Genomic DNA, 17588 nt, shown 5'->3' on the forward strand with positions numbered 1-17588 from the left:
GTCAAAATCCGAACAAAAATGCCTAATAAGACGAATCGAGTTAGAATGATAGTGTAAATAATGGAGTGTATTAGCCATTAGCTTAGCTAGCTTTTACACTAGAGTGAAAATGGGGGTGATTTAGTAAATTACACTAAGAAAACTTAGCTTAGGATGTAAGCTATTTTTAAAGGGGGCTGAATTATCCCGTCTAATTTTTTACCTAATTTCTTCCCGAGACCACCCATTTTCATCAAAATCAAATGTAAAACACATAGGAGGGTGTCTTAGGGTAATAGAAGGGGATCAAATTATGTTAATTTTTTACTTAAAATTTTCTCCTTAGACACCCTTTTGCAACCAAAACCAAAGCAAAATTTTTAAAAATGGGTTGTCCTATAAACTAATGGAGGACAAAAATTAAGGGAAAACTCTATAAATAGAGCATTTGGAGTCTCATTTGGAAAAAAATTAGGGTTCTTAATCTAATTTTAAAGAGAGGAAGAGATAAATTTCTAGAGAGAGAAGATTCTAGAGAGAGAAAGAAGGAGATCTAGAGAGAGAAAGAAGGAGATCTAGAAAGAGAAATGAGATCTAGAGAGAGAAAGAAGGAGGAGAAGAATCTTTCAAAGAGAGATCCAAAAGAAGAGCACAATGTTAGTAGATTTTGAGTTTCATTTGAAAACCTAGCCTAAAATGGAAAATCTAAAGGAAAAATGCATGAAAAAGTTAGATCTAACATCCTAGGGTTAAAATTTACCTAAATATCTTTAAAATGTCAGTTCATATCAAGATCTTTGTTAGCCCACGGGTTCATTCAATAACCTTGTTTTGATGATTAACAAACACAAATTGATTAGTCTTTTATGGACTAATTGTTTGCCTTGAGTGTTGTGCTATACACAGGGAATTCACATGTCAATCCATGCTAGCACACACAATTAATAGCCTATGCTTGAAGATGAACCAAACAAAGGACAAAGGAGCTAGAGCATATTTGGACAAACCATACCTTGGAGGATCAACCAAGGAGAAGTTCCACACAACCATCTCAAAGTATTGAACAAACAAAGGAAGATCAATGAAGGCCAAAGCTTGTGGATCAACAACTTGCAAAGGAGCTTGAACCAAATGGTGGCATCATCCTTTGAAGGTGTCAAGCAAAGAAGCTCAACCTTGAAGATCCCAAAACAAGCCAAGCACACCATTGAAGATCAAATGAAGATTGGCTTAAGAGAACAAGAGAGTACTTAGAATGGTAGTATGTATCACCTTTCTCTCTTGTATTTTTTCTTGATCAAGGCACACCTTAAAACCCCTAAAAATATATTTTTCAAAGAGACTAACACACCCTTTAATGACTTAAATGGATAAGTGAATGGCCATGGTGGTGCACCAACATGTTGGGTCCCATATGACATTCAACACAACATTGAACAAAACAGAGTTCTAAGTGAACAACCTGGACCAGCAACTAAATCCTATCATAACTTATTTAAAACATTTTCAAATATTTTTAAAAATATTTTTACCATATAGCTCTCATTTTTCTCATATCCGTAGAGTATAAGAACGTCGAAATCCGACGGGAAACGAAAGAGATATGAATTTTTGAAGTTGGACACTGATTGCTGGAAATCCAGTCTTGGAACTCCGAGAAATGCTCGAGGCTCTTAAAATTAAATCTCTGTTTGGTTTCTCGGAACTCCGAGAATACCCTCGGAGCTCCGAGCTCGGAACTCTGAGAATACCCTCGAAACTCCGAGCAGTGTATTTGTTCAAAAAAATATAGCCGTTGGAGAGCCAATGGCTAGTTGACTATTTGACCCAGTTTTGACTGTTTTGCCCCCCAAACGGTCACATGGAGTTGGGACTTCATATATACCCATTCAAAGGGTCCAAAACAAAAGATGAATATGCTCCAACTCTAAAGAACCCTAGAAAACTACTTGAAACTATTTTTGGGTTAATTTTCTCTCACCAACGTCTTGTGCCTTGATTTGAGAAAATCATTTGAGATTGGTTTAGGCATTACTTGTAATCATCTTTGAGAGTGTATTGTGAGCTTTACTTTGTATTAGCCTATCTAGAGGCAAGTGAGCAATATCTTCTTCTTTTAATTGTATTTGGCAACAAAGGGCGCCGTATTTAAGACCCTCGGATGCTCGGACGCTCGGATTGTACAAGGCGAAATGAACGCCGTATTTAAGTTCCTTGGAAGATAGTTGATACCTCAAAGAGAGCAAACTTGAGAGGAGTGGAGTAGGTCTTCGGTTTAAGACCGAACCACTATAAAAGCCATTGTGTCAAAGCGTCTTGTCTCTCTACCTCCTCTTGATTGATGATCGGTACAAATCTCTCTTACTCTCTCTTGTAGGTGCTTTAATATTCATATCCTTGCTTGAGGGAGTGATTAGCATTTATGTTGAAATTGCATATTCATCTCTTGCTAATTAAGTCTCTCATCATTCTAATCAAGTTATAAAATCAACTAGGGAATAAAGTTTACATCATTACTATTAAGCTTAATTAATCAAACTAACTTAATTGAGAAAAATTAAAACTAGGATAATTTTGGTAAAGAGTTTTTAAAGATAATAAGTTTTTAAAGAAACCCAATTCACCCCCCTCTTGGGTTGCCTAGTGGGATTTCAATCTTGAGTAAGTCACCTCAGTTTTTGAGTTTTTAGTTAAAAATTGAGGAAAAATGACAAAACAAGATTTTGTTCAACCTAGTTTTGGTAACTTTTCTTCAATTTTTAGCATGAATTTATAAAAAAATCTTAGTTGAACGTGTAGTACTCGTCGAGATCTTCGATTTAATAGCTCACGGCAAACATTTGGCCAAGAAACGAAGAAGTTATGGCCGTTTTAAGATTTCAGCTCAAAATTCGGTGCAAAATGGTGAATTTATGTGTGTTTTTATGAAAATCCACGTAAGATTTGAAATTTGATGATAAAATTGGTAGATATAGGTTTAAACACATGTTTCATCATAAATTTGAATGAAATTCCCATAGATCTAATGTTTGGATGCTTTTTAATGTGAAATTTCAAGAAAAAGCTTGAAAAATGATGAATTTATGAATTTTTTGTGAGAATTCCTTAAAAATCTTCAAAACTGAAACTAAGATGAATAGATCTAAGCCTAATCAGCATGTATTATCATATATTTGTGTCAAATTCCCCATAGATCTTGTGTTTGAAAGAAGTTTTGATGTTAAATGTTATGAAATTGTGTTGAATTAAATGATGTCCAGATTTTATTTTTAATTTTCACTAAAATATGATTAGATCTAACAAAATTAATACACATGGAAGTTGTAGATATTTCCGAGATCTTCGATTTGACATCTCACGGGCTTTGTAACGATGAAAAATGAAAAAGTTATGCTTTTAAGATGTCAGTAAAAAATACTACATTTCCAGATTTGGACTTGATCGGAAATGATCATTTTCCGGCCATGTATGGCAAGATCCAGCTGAAATTGTCAACGGAGAAAAGTTTATTTGATCAATTTTATAAAACTTTATAGTTGAACACTTTTCTTGAAAATGTATTTTGGATCCTCTGTTTTGCAAAATCAAATCAGAACTTTGGAAAAGTAAAACTGCAGAATTAAAATATGAAATTTGCTCGGAGATAGTCATTTTTCAGTCCCTGCCGGCGAGAACCAGCAAAAGTGAATAACTAATCAAATGTTCTCGGATGTGTCCCCTACAACGTTTATGTGTATCACTTTTGCTAGTTTTGCCATTTGGATAGTGTAATTATAAGTACAAATTGTTTGCTTCTATGTAGAATGCAAATGCGTGCTTTTGATGCTTAATTCATGCTTAGCCTAGTAGGCGATGAAGAAGTTAGCCCAAGCCCATCCTTAGGAGACTTGCTCGGTCTAAGTAGCACTCCCCTCTTTTATTTATAAGACTTGCCCAGTCGTTTTTAAGTCATGCAACCTTGTACATTAGAAGTCCCCATTCATTGCAAGGGCAATGAAATAGTTATCTATAGCCCTCTTTTAGGAGATAATCTATGTCTCATATAGAAAAAATCATACCCTTTGGAGACAGGCTTTGTCTTATTAGTGAGTCATCCCATAGAAGACTACCTAAGTCTCATTGCTAGTACACCCTTATTAGGTTAAAGACTAACTTAGTCTTTTAGTTTTCCTAACCCTATTTATCATTGCAAGGGCAACGATAAGGTTACTTGGAGCCCTCCATAGGAGACATTCAGTGTCTCATTAGAGTTAGCTCTAGGAGACAGGCTTTGTCTCATTGGTCATAGATGTCATCTCTTTTAGGAGACTTGTGTCACGTGGCCATTTCGTCCAGCGCTGTTCGCATGGCCTATGGCCCGTGACTTGGTCTATCAATGTAATATGTAAGACTCATGCCTATGTACATGTTGTAGTGAGGACGTGGTTGGTATTAAAATCCAAAACGTGCTCGTCTTGTTGCGTCTTCAAAAGTCGTTGTTTATAGCACCTTTGGTCGCCATTGGTGGTTAAGGGGGTTGGTAGCTAAAGCTCTTTACCCTGAGATCTTGGTTGGCCATCGAGTGGTGCATTGCTAGTGCATATCCTAGCAGGGATTCCATTCTAGTCAACGGGTGATCGGGGACCCTTAGGAGTTGTAGACCTTTTGGCATGATCCTATTGTAACTTGTTTTGGAATCATCAATAAAGCTTAACATTTGCCTACTCGCGTGCCCTATTGCTTTGTGTGTGTTTGGAAACTTAGCACTCCATTTGTGTTTGTTTTGTAGGTTTGATTCTCATAACCTTGCTAGGCTTACTTGCTTGTTGTGAGGCAACACAAGTGCCGCACGGACCTCAATCCCAAACCAAAGGTCCGTGACACTTGCCTAGTCTCACAAACATCCATTTATCTCCTCTTCTTCTAGAAGACATGCTTTGTCTTGTTAGCACTCCCTTAGGGTTATGCACTAGGAGTCAGTCCTTTAGCATATGAGCCCGTCCTTAGTTAGAGAGTCAGTCTTTCAGGAGTCTATCCTATCGTCATAGGGAGTTGGGATTCTATCCAGCCCCTGCAAGGTATAGGATTCTGTCCAACCCTTGCAGGGTTAGGATTCTGTCCTGCCTTTCACCGAGTCATGGGATTTTGTCCAGCCAGCTCCCTGCAAAGTATTGGATTATGTCTAACCTTGGTAGAATACACGAGTCTGTCCTACTCTTATGATGATAGGAATCTGTCATCTTGAGTCAAAAACATCAAAAACACTTTTAAAAATACAAACAAATATTTTCAAAAGTCATGAGTCATTAGGAGAGTTGTTAAGAGAATCTATTTCCGAACTACATTGACTTGATCCCCTTCCACGGGGTACATAGACAGCTTGGGATCCTTATCTCAGGTTCAGTCAAACCTTCAAAAATAAACATTTTAAACCTTTCAAAAATCCTTAAAAATTATTAATAAATTCAAAACCCTAAAAAAATGAAAAATTCTTCAAAACCTTTTCGAAAAGATCTTCCTCTAGAGTTAGGAGTCTGTCCTAGATGTTTGTGGTGTCTTAGAGTTAGGAGTCTGTCCTAGATAGGTTGATGCATTGTGTGTCTTATCGTGTGAGTGTCCCTAGAGTTAGAAGGCCTCGAGTCATGGTCGGTTAGACACTTAGTCGAGCCGATGGCTAGACTAGGAAGCACTTAGTTAGCCCATTATTTTCCTTAGGACATACAACCTAGTTACACATAGGATGTAGGGCCCACCTGCATTAGACTAGGTTGACTTGCATTAGTTTAGGACCGTATAGGCATGTCTAAAATACTTAAACAACTAAACATAAGTCGAGTCGTGTCATGTCGAGTCAAGTGTGGTCTAGGCATATTTAGGCATCGTAGCTTAGAATAGGTCATCGAACTACGTTGACTCTGATTCTTCCCAAGGCCGGAATTCGTAGAGCAGCCGGGATGGCCATCCCGGTCCGTGTCAAATTTCACATTAGAGTCTAGGGTTTGTCGTGTCGAGTCATGTGTGGAGTCGAGTTGTGTTGTGTACTTCTTGTATTTTCTTACTTTTCTGTACGGATCTTATACCTTTAACTGTAGCATGCATGTATTCGTCCACCAGAACTTAGACACCAATTAGGCATGACACTCATAACCTAGTTATACTTAGGAGACACTTCTTTCATTTTTTTTGTGTGTGCTTATTATTCATCTTCGAGACATGCATGATTTGGTAGACGTGTTCTCGGAGATATATATTCCCATTTCACGTGATTTTGACCCAAAATTCTTCAAAGTTAATAAAAATGGCATAAGAGACCGGGTGTTTACACTCGAGCGATTTGGGGTGCTCTTTGGACCTTCCCCATTCGTCATCAGGCACGGACTTTTGTATATCTTGTTATCTATTGCAACAGAGTATTTCATGGGGATCCAGGGCCTATTTCCTTGGATGGCGACTCTTCTTTGTTTTAGGTACGTGTAGGTTCCGGGCTCGTCCCCGAATCAAGAGGTATCTCATTTACTCGTCACTCATGCAGTGAGGGGCACTCTTTCGAGAGTTCCTTGGTAGAGCTCTCCTTCACGTGTGGAGATCTTAAAGGATTGACGGGGATCTCGTGTCTTCGCTAGCTTTATTAGGATCGGGGTCCACAAGCTGACGACTCTGCTGAGGATCTTTCGAGATATTGCCTAACTTTGCTAAAAAGGCCATTTAAATTAATTTTGAAGAAATTTGGGCCAAAATAATTATAAATGGGAACCTTTTCGTTAGAAACCCAGGGGCACCAAATAGGTGCGTAATAAAACAAGGGCTCATACACTCACTCTCATTCCTTCCATATATTATCTTGTTTTGCGGTTACCTTTCTGCTGTGGTTTGTTGTGGATGTACTATCAGATGACCTATTCGGGATATTATGAGTAGGAGTTGTGAGGGCTATACCCGCCTTCTAGCGCCACCGCACTAGTAGCATACTCAACACTTGGACACTTCGTGTGTAAAACAGACATAGTTCGTATGCTGGGCGACAGTCACGGCATACAAGTAACTATGCACCCGACCAGGTGAACCTCAGCCTTACGCTCTCTATATATTGCATTTGTCCTTTATTTCTATATAGGGATGAACATGTGTTGCTTACACATGTTGAGCCTAGAGTTAGGAGCCTTGTCCCATTTATAAACTTGGGTAGTTCACCTGTGTGGCTACAACACTGTCTTAGTACACTCATCAGTCTGTCATGAGTCGAGACTTCCTTGACTTTGCTAGCTTAGATTTAGGGGTGGTGCCCCTGGTTAGGATATATATATATATATATATATGTATATATATTAATTATTAGAATAGGGCCTACTTATGTAGTGATGTTTCTTTATCTAATCCAATCTATTATAGAAATTCATTTTTCAGATTTAAACGTGGTTAGTGACTTCTACTTGTCACACTCATGACCGTGGTTTATTTTTTGATTAATTGATGACACATTCCACCTATATATCCATTGGTTACATTCCACCTATATATCCGTTGTTACATTTCACTTATATATCCATTTGTTACATTCCACCTATATATTCATTGGTTAGGATTTACCTTTTTCTACATAAAAAATATTTGTACATAAAAATTATTTGCGTGTCCATCCATCATTCAAATTTTAGATCTGGTCCTTGACCATGCTTTTGTCCTTTTATGGCCATGGTCTACCATCTGAGCCATTGATTATCCATTTGATCTATGTTCGCCTGTCCTTTACTTTGTACTCTTGTATCATACCGTGATCATTAATGGATCGGTTATACCTTGCTTATCTATCTCACGAGTGCATGATTATTGCTGAGATCAAAACCTATTTATATTAAGGTTGTTTATTATTCTTGCTCTTTCATATCCAAAGAAGACCTAAAGGAATGGATTCAGGATTCCTCGAGACCCTATTGATATAGGTCATATTATCACTGCCTATTTCCTTTGACCCTTATAGACGGTCTCTTCCTGATACTCAAACTCAAAATACCAATAGGTATGCTCAAGATTGCTCTTATATCGATTTGTTCAGAGTTTTATCCCATGACTATGGATCTAGTGTATGTGCATCCAATTCAAAAGTCTGAGTCCAGCAGATGACTAGCCCTCCAAAAGACTAACCATTTTTAAACACATTTGATCAAGGCAATTTATTGCTTCCCTTACATTGCCAACATAGCCTTTTATTGCCTCACTTAACCTAGGCCTTGTGGGGATACCTTTTCTGAGATTCCTACTCCGAGATCGAACTCTGTAGTCATCATTATCATGGAGGAAGGCATGCTACCTTGAACCTTCAGTGCCAATTCATTACCTTCGAAGAAGTGTCCTATGTTTTGAAACTTGTCTTTCATTGAGTAGACACTAATCCTCTACTATCAAAGTTGATAGAGTTTAGTTGTGTCAATGTCAACTTTAGCATGATGTTGCTGTCAGTTTTTCTCGTTGAATCAAAGTAAAATTCTTCGTCGAGTCCTTGTAGAGCCTATTGAGGCGCGTCAAAAAATTATCAATGTACTTGAAATCTCCATAGAAATAAACTTTTGACTCGAGCGTTATCAGTGTTCCGTGATTCACTCTTGGATTTAATGTTTAAACAAAATTAAGACACCCTTCTCAGATGAAAATATAGACAAAATTTTTCTCGAGATCTGAAAGAAGGTCAAACAAGAGGAAGAGCGTCGAGCATAGCTACTTAAAGAAGAAATCGAAGCTGTTGATAGTGGTATCGAAATCCAAAACTCGGGAAAGATGGATTGACAAAACTTTATTTCCCGAGGAGCGCAAAGAATTGATAAACCTATTTAGAGGGGTTCAAGGTAGTCTTGCTTGATCATATTAGGATAAACCGGGTGAATGCCCTGTCGTTGAGCAAAGCAAGCAAAGCAAGACTCCATCATCATCTTTAGACATCTGGTTGAAGAGCTAAATTCAAGAGAGATGAGCATCAGACATCCAAAGGGGTTGATGAGAAGTTGAGAGAAGACTTTCAAATATCAATGTCATATTCATAGAGTAAGCCCTAAAAGAACATTTGGGTCGCATATCTTTAATGAGATTCCAAATGGGAATATTTCATGAGCATGGACAATTCTTACATCTAGAAGAAAGAGAGTATGAAAAAGAAAGAGAACATCCAAAAGAAAAAAAAGTGCGAGAGAAAGGCAAGAAGGATAAAGGAATGTGTCCCTAAGTCAACTCTTTAAGAATATCAAAGACTCAAATGATGGAGTCAATGAGATAAATTAAATATGAGAATCGTCTTTAACATTTGGAGACTATTGAGAGTTACGGAATCTTGGACATGGATTCGAGCCAAGATGAGATTTGAGCATCGTAGTTGAAGTCTTGTCTGCAGAAACTGCCAGACTACTCGACAAAAATATTCAAAGCCATTGAACCTTAAGCATTCAAGAGCTTGCACGTTAAAACACCACCAGGATGCCATCCTTGGACGTCTGAGCCTTTGTAGCCAAAATTCCAACGTTTAAAAATCCTTTTATGAACCCTTTGAGCCACAAAAGCTATAAAGCCAAATAATTTTTTCAAACACATTATAAACTAGGGGCATTTTTTGCACCCGAACTACGTCAGACCTAATCCCCAACTCTTCAGGGATACGTAGGCAACCTGATCAACTTAGGTTCGGTCTACCTTTGGGATAAAACAAAATTATTCCCTTTCAATCTTTTGAAGCTAAAAGCTAAACCATTCTTTGACAAACCCCAAGAAGTGAACTACACGGATCTGATCCTCTATTTCTGGGGCACGTAGGTAATCTGTCAAGACCAGATTCGATCCAAATCGTTTGAACTAAAGAAATATCATACCATTTTGAACCTAAGCCCACCTAGAAAGTCCTTCTAGTAAAACGAGCAAAGGTTCAAGGCAAACAAAAGAAAAAACAGAAAGAAAAGAAAAAAATGAGAGTCTGAAGACCCACTAGGTTGAAAACCCAAAAGGGCAGCCTAGACAAAAGCGATGATCATTTACTTGCTAAGTCGACAATAATAAAAAGTTGGCTTATGCAGGAGTTAGGGTAGCAGTTTACTGGATTGAAAACCTGAAAAGGCGATCCAGTCAGGGGCAAGGACTTCTCATAAAATGGACTTTATGAGATGCAGAAGAAGTTCCTCAGTCAGGAGGAATTCCAAAGTACAAGTGTTGCTGACAATCCAAGCAGAAGCTGAGATGAATGGTCTGCTGGACTGAAAAGCTTGAAAGACAAAAGTCATGAGAGTTACGATTTTCTCAAGAAGAGAATTGATGAGATGGAGAAGCAGTCTTCTACACAGGGTGGAATTCCGGAATCTGAGTAGTGTCGGCAAGACTTATTTTGATGCATTTCTAAACTAGGGGCATTGAAACAGAGCAATCTGAAGGGGGTAATAACAATGACGGAAGTCCTAATGGAGAAAATTAGAGCCTCTTGACATGGTCTTCGAGATTACTCTGAGAGCGGCTAGCCTTACCATAAAAAGATATAAAACATTAGATCTGAGAGTGAATCAAAAGTTAGTTGAGTTCTTGAAATAAATGTTGAGTTTCTTCAAAGTAAATCAAGTTTATTCTGAATCCTCCTTGATCGAGTCCTTGGAAGTCTGTTCATCATTCATATTCTTTTTCTTTCAAAATTGAAAATTGTCTGGCACTGGAAAGAATGGGTGCATACCTTCTTAAATGAAAAGAAAAACCCAGAGTCGATCCTGGCTAAGGAATCAAAGAAGAGTAAGAGACATCTTGTTCAGACTTGCCAAAGACATCAGAGCCTCGAGCAGTGAGCAGTAAAAGAAGAAATTCTCAGATTTAGTCATTGTGGAGATTGCCTTATTCAAATACCAAAGAAACCCATGCAAACACAAAATTTCCCTACCTATCCTGGTTCTGCATTCTTAAGACTTTTGTCATGAAAGTACATCACACTAGGGGCATCTTTTATGACCTATCGGTCATAAAAGATACCAAGCACAAAAAGATAATTGTGATAGCTATTCTCAACAGATAGAGACAAGAGATGCTTGAGTACATTACATTGAATCAAATTCCTCAATTGAAATCATCCTCAGCAAAATCAATGTTGAGAAAATCAAATCCCACAGTGGAGTCTAAAATTAGCTCCCGCAGTCTTCAAAACCTAAGCAGAATGTTGTTCATCTTTTAAAAAGAGTCAATACCCAAAACCCCAGCAAGTCATTCAAGTCTTATCCTCAGCAGAGAACACGTACTCTTTATTTCTCTTGGCAAGAGATGATCAATCAATCCCGAGTTGAGTCAGTCAAAATCCTCTTCTAATTTCGAATCCAATCCAATTTTCCTAATCATCCAGCATTTGCTTTCTACAGCATCCGTCCTCGCCTCGCCTTCCACGGTATCTAAGTCCGTTTTCACACGACATCTACGTTCGTTTCCACACGACATTCAAGTCCGTTTCTACACGGCATCCAAACCCAATGGATAGAGACAGAAGATTCTTAAATACATTCCTTTGAGTCGCATCCCTCAATCAAAATCCTTCTCAGCAAGGTCTGAACCCAAAAAGTCCTCAGCAGCATTTGTTGTTCAAATTCCCAGAGGAGTTTCTGCTTACAAACAAGGTTTGTAATCAAACCAAGCATTCAAGCCCAAATCAAAGTCTCCCTGAGAGCATACACCTCAAGCGAAAAATCATCTACCTCAGTGCATAAACCATTCGCCTCTGTGCATAAACCATCCGCCTCTATGCATAAACCATTTGCCTCCATGCATAAACCATCTGCCTCTGTGCATAAACCATCTGCCTTTGTGCATAAACCATTTGCCTCCGTGCATAAACCATTCTGCCTCCGTGCAAAAACCATCTGCCTCCGTGCATAAACCATCTGCTTCTGCGCATAAACCATTTGCCTCTGTGCATAAACCATATGCTTCTGTGCATAAACCCCTGCCTCCGAGTAAAAACCAAAGTCTCCCTAAGAGCACCTGCCTCTGAGCAAAAACCAAAGTTTCCCTGAGAGCACCCGCCTCTGAGAAAAAACCAAAGTCTCTCTGAGAGCACCCGCCTCTGAGCAAAAAACCAAAGTCTCCCTGAGAGCACCTGCCTCTGAGCAAAAACCAAAGTCTCCCTGAGAGGACCTGCCTCTGAGCAAAACCAGTGTCTCCTTGAGAGCATCTGCTTCTGTGCAAAAACCCATGCCTTCGTGCAAAAACCAATGCCTCCGATAAAAAACCCATGCCTCTGAGCAAAAACACATGCCTTTGAGCAGAAACCCCTGCCTCTGAACAAAAACCAATGTCTCTGAGCAACAACCTATGCCTCTAGCAAAAATCAGTGTCTCCTTGAGAGCACCTGCCTCTGTGCAAAAACCATCTACCTCTGAGCAAAAACTAATGCCTCAGAGCAAAACCACCTGCCTCTGAGTAAAAACCACCCGCCTCCAAGCACAAACCAATCCTTCCAACAATCCAACCTTCACAAAATTATTTCTTCATTCTTCTTTCTCTTCAATCAATCTTGGGCCAGTCAAAATGTGATGTCTGTTCAGCTTTGGCATTCGCGCGACAAGCACGCTCTGCCAAAGATGGGCATCTGTAGACACCACATTTTAACCGGGCCCTAAACCTTCTCGTGTGAAGAAGAAACCCTACTAAATCAGTGAATTAGGACCCCAAATCTCTCTAGGGTAGGTTAGGGTCCCAGCTAGGTCTCTGCAAAATTTTGTTAAAATCCGAGCAAAAAGCCCTAATAAGATGAGTTGAGTTAGAATGATAGTGTAAATAGGGGAGTGTATTAACCATTAGCTTAGCCAGCTTTTACACTAGAGTGAAAATGGGGGTGATTTAGTTAATTATACTAAGAAAACTTAGCTTAGGATGTAAGCTACCTTTAAAGGGGGTGAATTATCCCACTCTAGTTTTTGACCTAATTTCTTCTCGAGACCACCCATTTCATCAAAATCAAATGTAAAACACATAGGAGGGTAGAAGGGGATAAAATTATGTTAATTTTTTACTTGAAATTTTCTCCTTAGATCACCCTTTTGCAACCATAACAAAAGTAAATTTTTTGAAAAAGGGTTGTCCTATAAACTAATGGGGGACAAAAATTAAAAGGAAACTCTATAAATAGAGCATTTGGGATCTCATTTGGAAAAAAATTAGGGTTCTTGATCTAATTTTAAAGAGAGGGAGAGAGATTTTTAAAGAGAGAGAAGATTATAGAGAGAGAAAGAATGAGATCTAGAGAGATAAAGGAGGAGAATAATCTTTCAAGGAGAGATCCAAAAGAAGAGCACAAGGTTAGTAGATTTTGAGTTTCTTTTAGAGTTTCTTTTGAAAATCTAGCCTCAAATGAAAAATCTAAAGGAAAAATGCATGAAAAATGTTAGATCTAACATCATAGGGTTAAAATCTACCTAAATATCTTTAAAATGTCAGTTCATATCAAGAACTTGAGTAATTCACCTTAGTTTTTAAGTTTTTAGTTAACAGTTGAGAAAAAATGACAAAATTAGGTTTTGTACAGCCTAGTTTTGGTCATTTTTTATATCAATTTTTAACTTGAATTTATAAAAAATTCTTACTAGAACGTGTAGTTCTCATCGAGATCTTCGATTTGATAGCTCACGGCAAAAAGTTAGCAAATAAACGAAGACGTTATAGCTGTTTTAAGATTTCAGCCTAAAATTCGGTGCAAAATGGTGAATTTATGTGTGTTTTTGTGAAAATCAATGTAAGATTTGAAATCTGATGATAAAATTGGTAGATATAGGTTTAAATAACATATTTTATCATAAATTTGAATGAAATTCCCTGATCTAATGTTTGGATGCTTTTTAATGTGAAATTTCAAGAAAAAACTTGAAAAATAGTGAATTTATGCAATTTTTGTGAGAATTTCTTAAAAATCTTTAAAACTGAAACTAACATGATTAGATCTAAGCCTCATCAGCATGTATTATCATATAACTGTGTCAAATTCCCATAAATCCTATGTTTGAATGAAGTTTTGATGTTAAATGTTATCAAATTGTGTTGAATTACAAGCTGTCTAGATTTTATTTTGAATTTTTTACTAAAATATGATTAGATCTAGCAAAAGTGATACACATGGAAGTTGTAGATCTTTCTGAGATCTTCGATTTGACATCTTAAGGGCCTCGTAACGATGAAAAATGAAAAAGTTATGCTACTTTTAAGATATCAGTCAAAAGCACTACATTTCTAGATTTGGACTCGATCGGAAATGGTCATTTGCTGGCCACTTCTGGCAAGATCCAGCCAAAATTTTCAACAGAGAAAAGTTTATTTGATCACTTTTATAAAACTTTGTAGTTGAATACTTTTCTTGAAAATATATTTTTGATCATCTGTTTGGCAAAATCAAATCAGAACTTTTGAAAAGCAAAACTACAGAATTGAAATCTGAAATTTGCCTGGAGATGTTCATGTTTCGGCCCCTTCCGACGCGAACCAGCAAAAGTTCATAACTATTCAAGTGTTCTCTGATGTGTTCCCTACAATATTTATGTGTATCACTTTTTCTAGTTGTGCCATTTGGATGGTGTAATTTTAAATACAAATGTTCAGCTTCCTTGTAGAATGCAAATGCTTACTTTTGATGCTTGATTCATGCTTAGCCTAGTGGGCGATGAAGGCGTTAGCCAAAGCCCATCATTAGGAGACTTGCTCGGTCCAAGTAGCACTCCCCTCTTTTATTTATAAGACTTGCCCAGTCTTTTTTAAGTCATGCAACCTTGTACATTAGAAGTCCCCATTCATTGCAAGGGCAATGAAGGAGTTATCTAGAGCCATCTTTTAGGAGACAAGCTATGTCTCATATAGAAAAAGTCATACCATTTGTAGACAGGCTTTATCTCATTAGTGAGTCAACCCATAGGAGACTACCTAAGTCTCATTGCTAGTACACCCTTATTAGGTTAAAGACTAACTTAGTCTTTTAGTTGTCCTAATCCTATTTATCATTCAAGGGCAATGATAAGGTTACTTGGAGCCCTCCATAGGAGACATTCAGTGTCTCATTAGAGTTAGCTGTAGGAGACAGGCTTTGTCTCATTGGTCATAGCTGTCATCTCTTTTAGGAGACTTGCCTAGTCTCACAAACATCCATTTATCTCCTCTTCTTCTAGAAGACATGCTTTGCCTTGTTAGCACTCCCTTAGGGTTATGCACTAGGAGTCAGTCCTTTAGCATATGAGCATGTCCTTAGTTAGAGAGTCAGTCTTTCAGGAGTCTATCCTATCGTCATAGGGAGTTGGGATTCTGTCGAGCTCATCATACAAGGTATAGGATTCTGTCCAACCCTTGCAGAGTTAGGATTCTGTCCTGCCTTTCACCGAGTCATGGGATTTTGTCCAGTCACCTGAAAAGTATTGGATTATGTCCAGCCTTTGCAGAATACAGGAGTCTGTCCTACCCTTATGATGATAGGAATCTGTCATCTTGAGTCAAAAACATCAAAAACACTTTTAAAAATACAAAAATATTTTCAAAAGTCATGATTCATTAGGAGAGTTGTTAGGAGAATCTGTTTCCGAACTACATTGACTTGATTCCCTTCCACGGGGTACGTAGGCAGCTTGGAATCCTTATCTCAGGTTCAGTCAAATCTTCAAAAATAAACATTTCAAACATTCAAAAAATTCTTAAAAATCATTAATAAATTCAAAACGCTAAAAAAATGAAAAACTCTTCAAAACCTTTTCAAAAGATCTTCCTCTAAAGTTATGAGTATGCCCTAGATGTTTGGGGTGTCTTAGATTTAGGAGTCTATCCTAGATAGGTTGATGCATTGTGTGTCATGTTGTGTGAGTGTCCCTAGAGTTAGGTGGCCTCGAGTCATGGTCGGTTAGACACTTAGTCGAGCCGATGGCTAGACTAGGAAGCACTTAGTTAGCCCATTATTTTTCTTAGGACATACAATCTAGTTACACATAGGATGTAGGGCTCACCTGTATTAGACTAGGTTGACTTGCATTAGTTTAGGACCATATAGGCGTGTCTAAAATACTTAAACAACTAAACATAAGTCGAGTCGTGTCATGTCGAGTCTAGTGTGGTATAGACATATTTAGGCATCATAGCTTAGAATAGGCCACCGAACTACGTTGACTCTGATTCTTCCCGAGGCCGGGATACGTAAAGCAGCCGGGATGACCATCTTGGTCCGAGTCAAATTTCGCATTAGAGTCTAGGGTTTGTCGTGTCGAGTCATGTGTGGAGTCGAGTTGTGTTGTGTGCTTGTTGTATTTTCTTACTTTCTTGTACAGATCTTATACCTTTAGCTGTGGCATGCATGTGTTCATCCACTAGAACTTAGACACCAATTAGGCATGACACTCATAACCTAGTTATACTTAGGAGACTCTTCTTTCATTTCTTTTGTGTGTGCTTATTATTCATCTTCGAGACATGCATGATTTGGTAGACGTGTTCTCGGAGATATATATTCCCATTTCACGTGATTTTGACCCAAAATTCTTCAAAGTTAATAAAAATGGCATAAGAAACTGGGTGTTTACACTCGAACGATTTTGGGTGCTCTTTGGACCTTCCCCATTCGTCATCAGGCACGAACTTTTGTATATCTTGTTATCTATTGCAACAGAGTATTTCATGGGGATCCAGGGCCTATTTCCTTGGATGGCGACTCTTCTTTGTTTTAGGTACGTATAGGTTCCAGGCTCGTCCCTGAATCAAGAGGTATCTCATTTACTCGCCACTCATGCAGTGAGGGGCACTCTTTCGAGAGTTCCTTGGTAGAGCTCTCCTTCACATGTGGAGATCTTAGAGGATCGACGGGGATCTCGTGTCCTTGCCAATTTCCTCGGGATCGGGCTCCACACCTACTTTTTCGGTCCCTAAATAATTTAAGTCCTAATATATAAGAAGCTTCACCCAGATATTTCATTGCAAATGTAACGGAAAGCCATAACTTTGTGTTAGATAACATTCCTACATCATTCCAATGAGTAGAATGTCATCCACATATAGAACCAAATATGTTACGGCATTCACATTGACCTTCTTGTATACACAAGCCTCATCAATATTTTGAGAGAAGCCAAACTCTTTGACCGCTTGATCAAAACGATGATTCCAACTGCGAGATGCTTGGTTTAATCCATAAATGGATATCTGCAACTTGCACACTTTCTGACTATCCTCTCTAGCAGCCTAAAAACCCTCTGGCTGGACCATATAAATATCTCCTGAAAGTTTCCATTCAAGAAGGCGGTTTTGACGTCCATCTGGCAGATCTCAGAATTATAATGTGCAGCGATAGCCAACAAATCCTAATGGACTTTAACATAGCTACAGGTGAAAATGTTTCCTCATAATCCATTCCAGCCTTTTGAGTATAGCCCTTTGCCACAAGCTGTGCCTTGTTGGTCTCCACCTTTCCATCAGGGCCTTTCTTCTTCTTGAAGATCCATTTGCATCAAATGTGCTTAATACCCTCTGGTGGATTAACTAGAGTCCAGACCTTGTTGGAATACATAGAGTCGATTTCGAATTTCATAACATCTAACCATTTGCTCGCATAGATGTCTAACATCGCCTCTCTATAGTTAAGGGGATCCGTTTCTTCCATGTTTGGATTAATTTTCTCA

The sequence above is a fragment of the Tasmannia lanceolata genome, unplaced genomic scaffold, assembly GCF_043159265.1.
Source record: "Tasmannia lanceolata isolate RefF3 unplaced genomic scaffold, GAP_Taslan_0.1 ptg000025l, whole genome shotgun sequence".
Taxonomy (NCBI): Eukaryota; Viridiplantae; Streptophyta; class Magnoliopsida; order Canellales; family Winteraceae; genus Tasmannia; species Tasmannia lanceolata.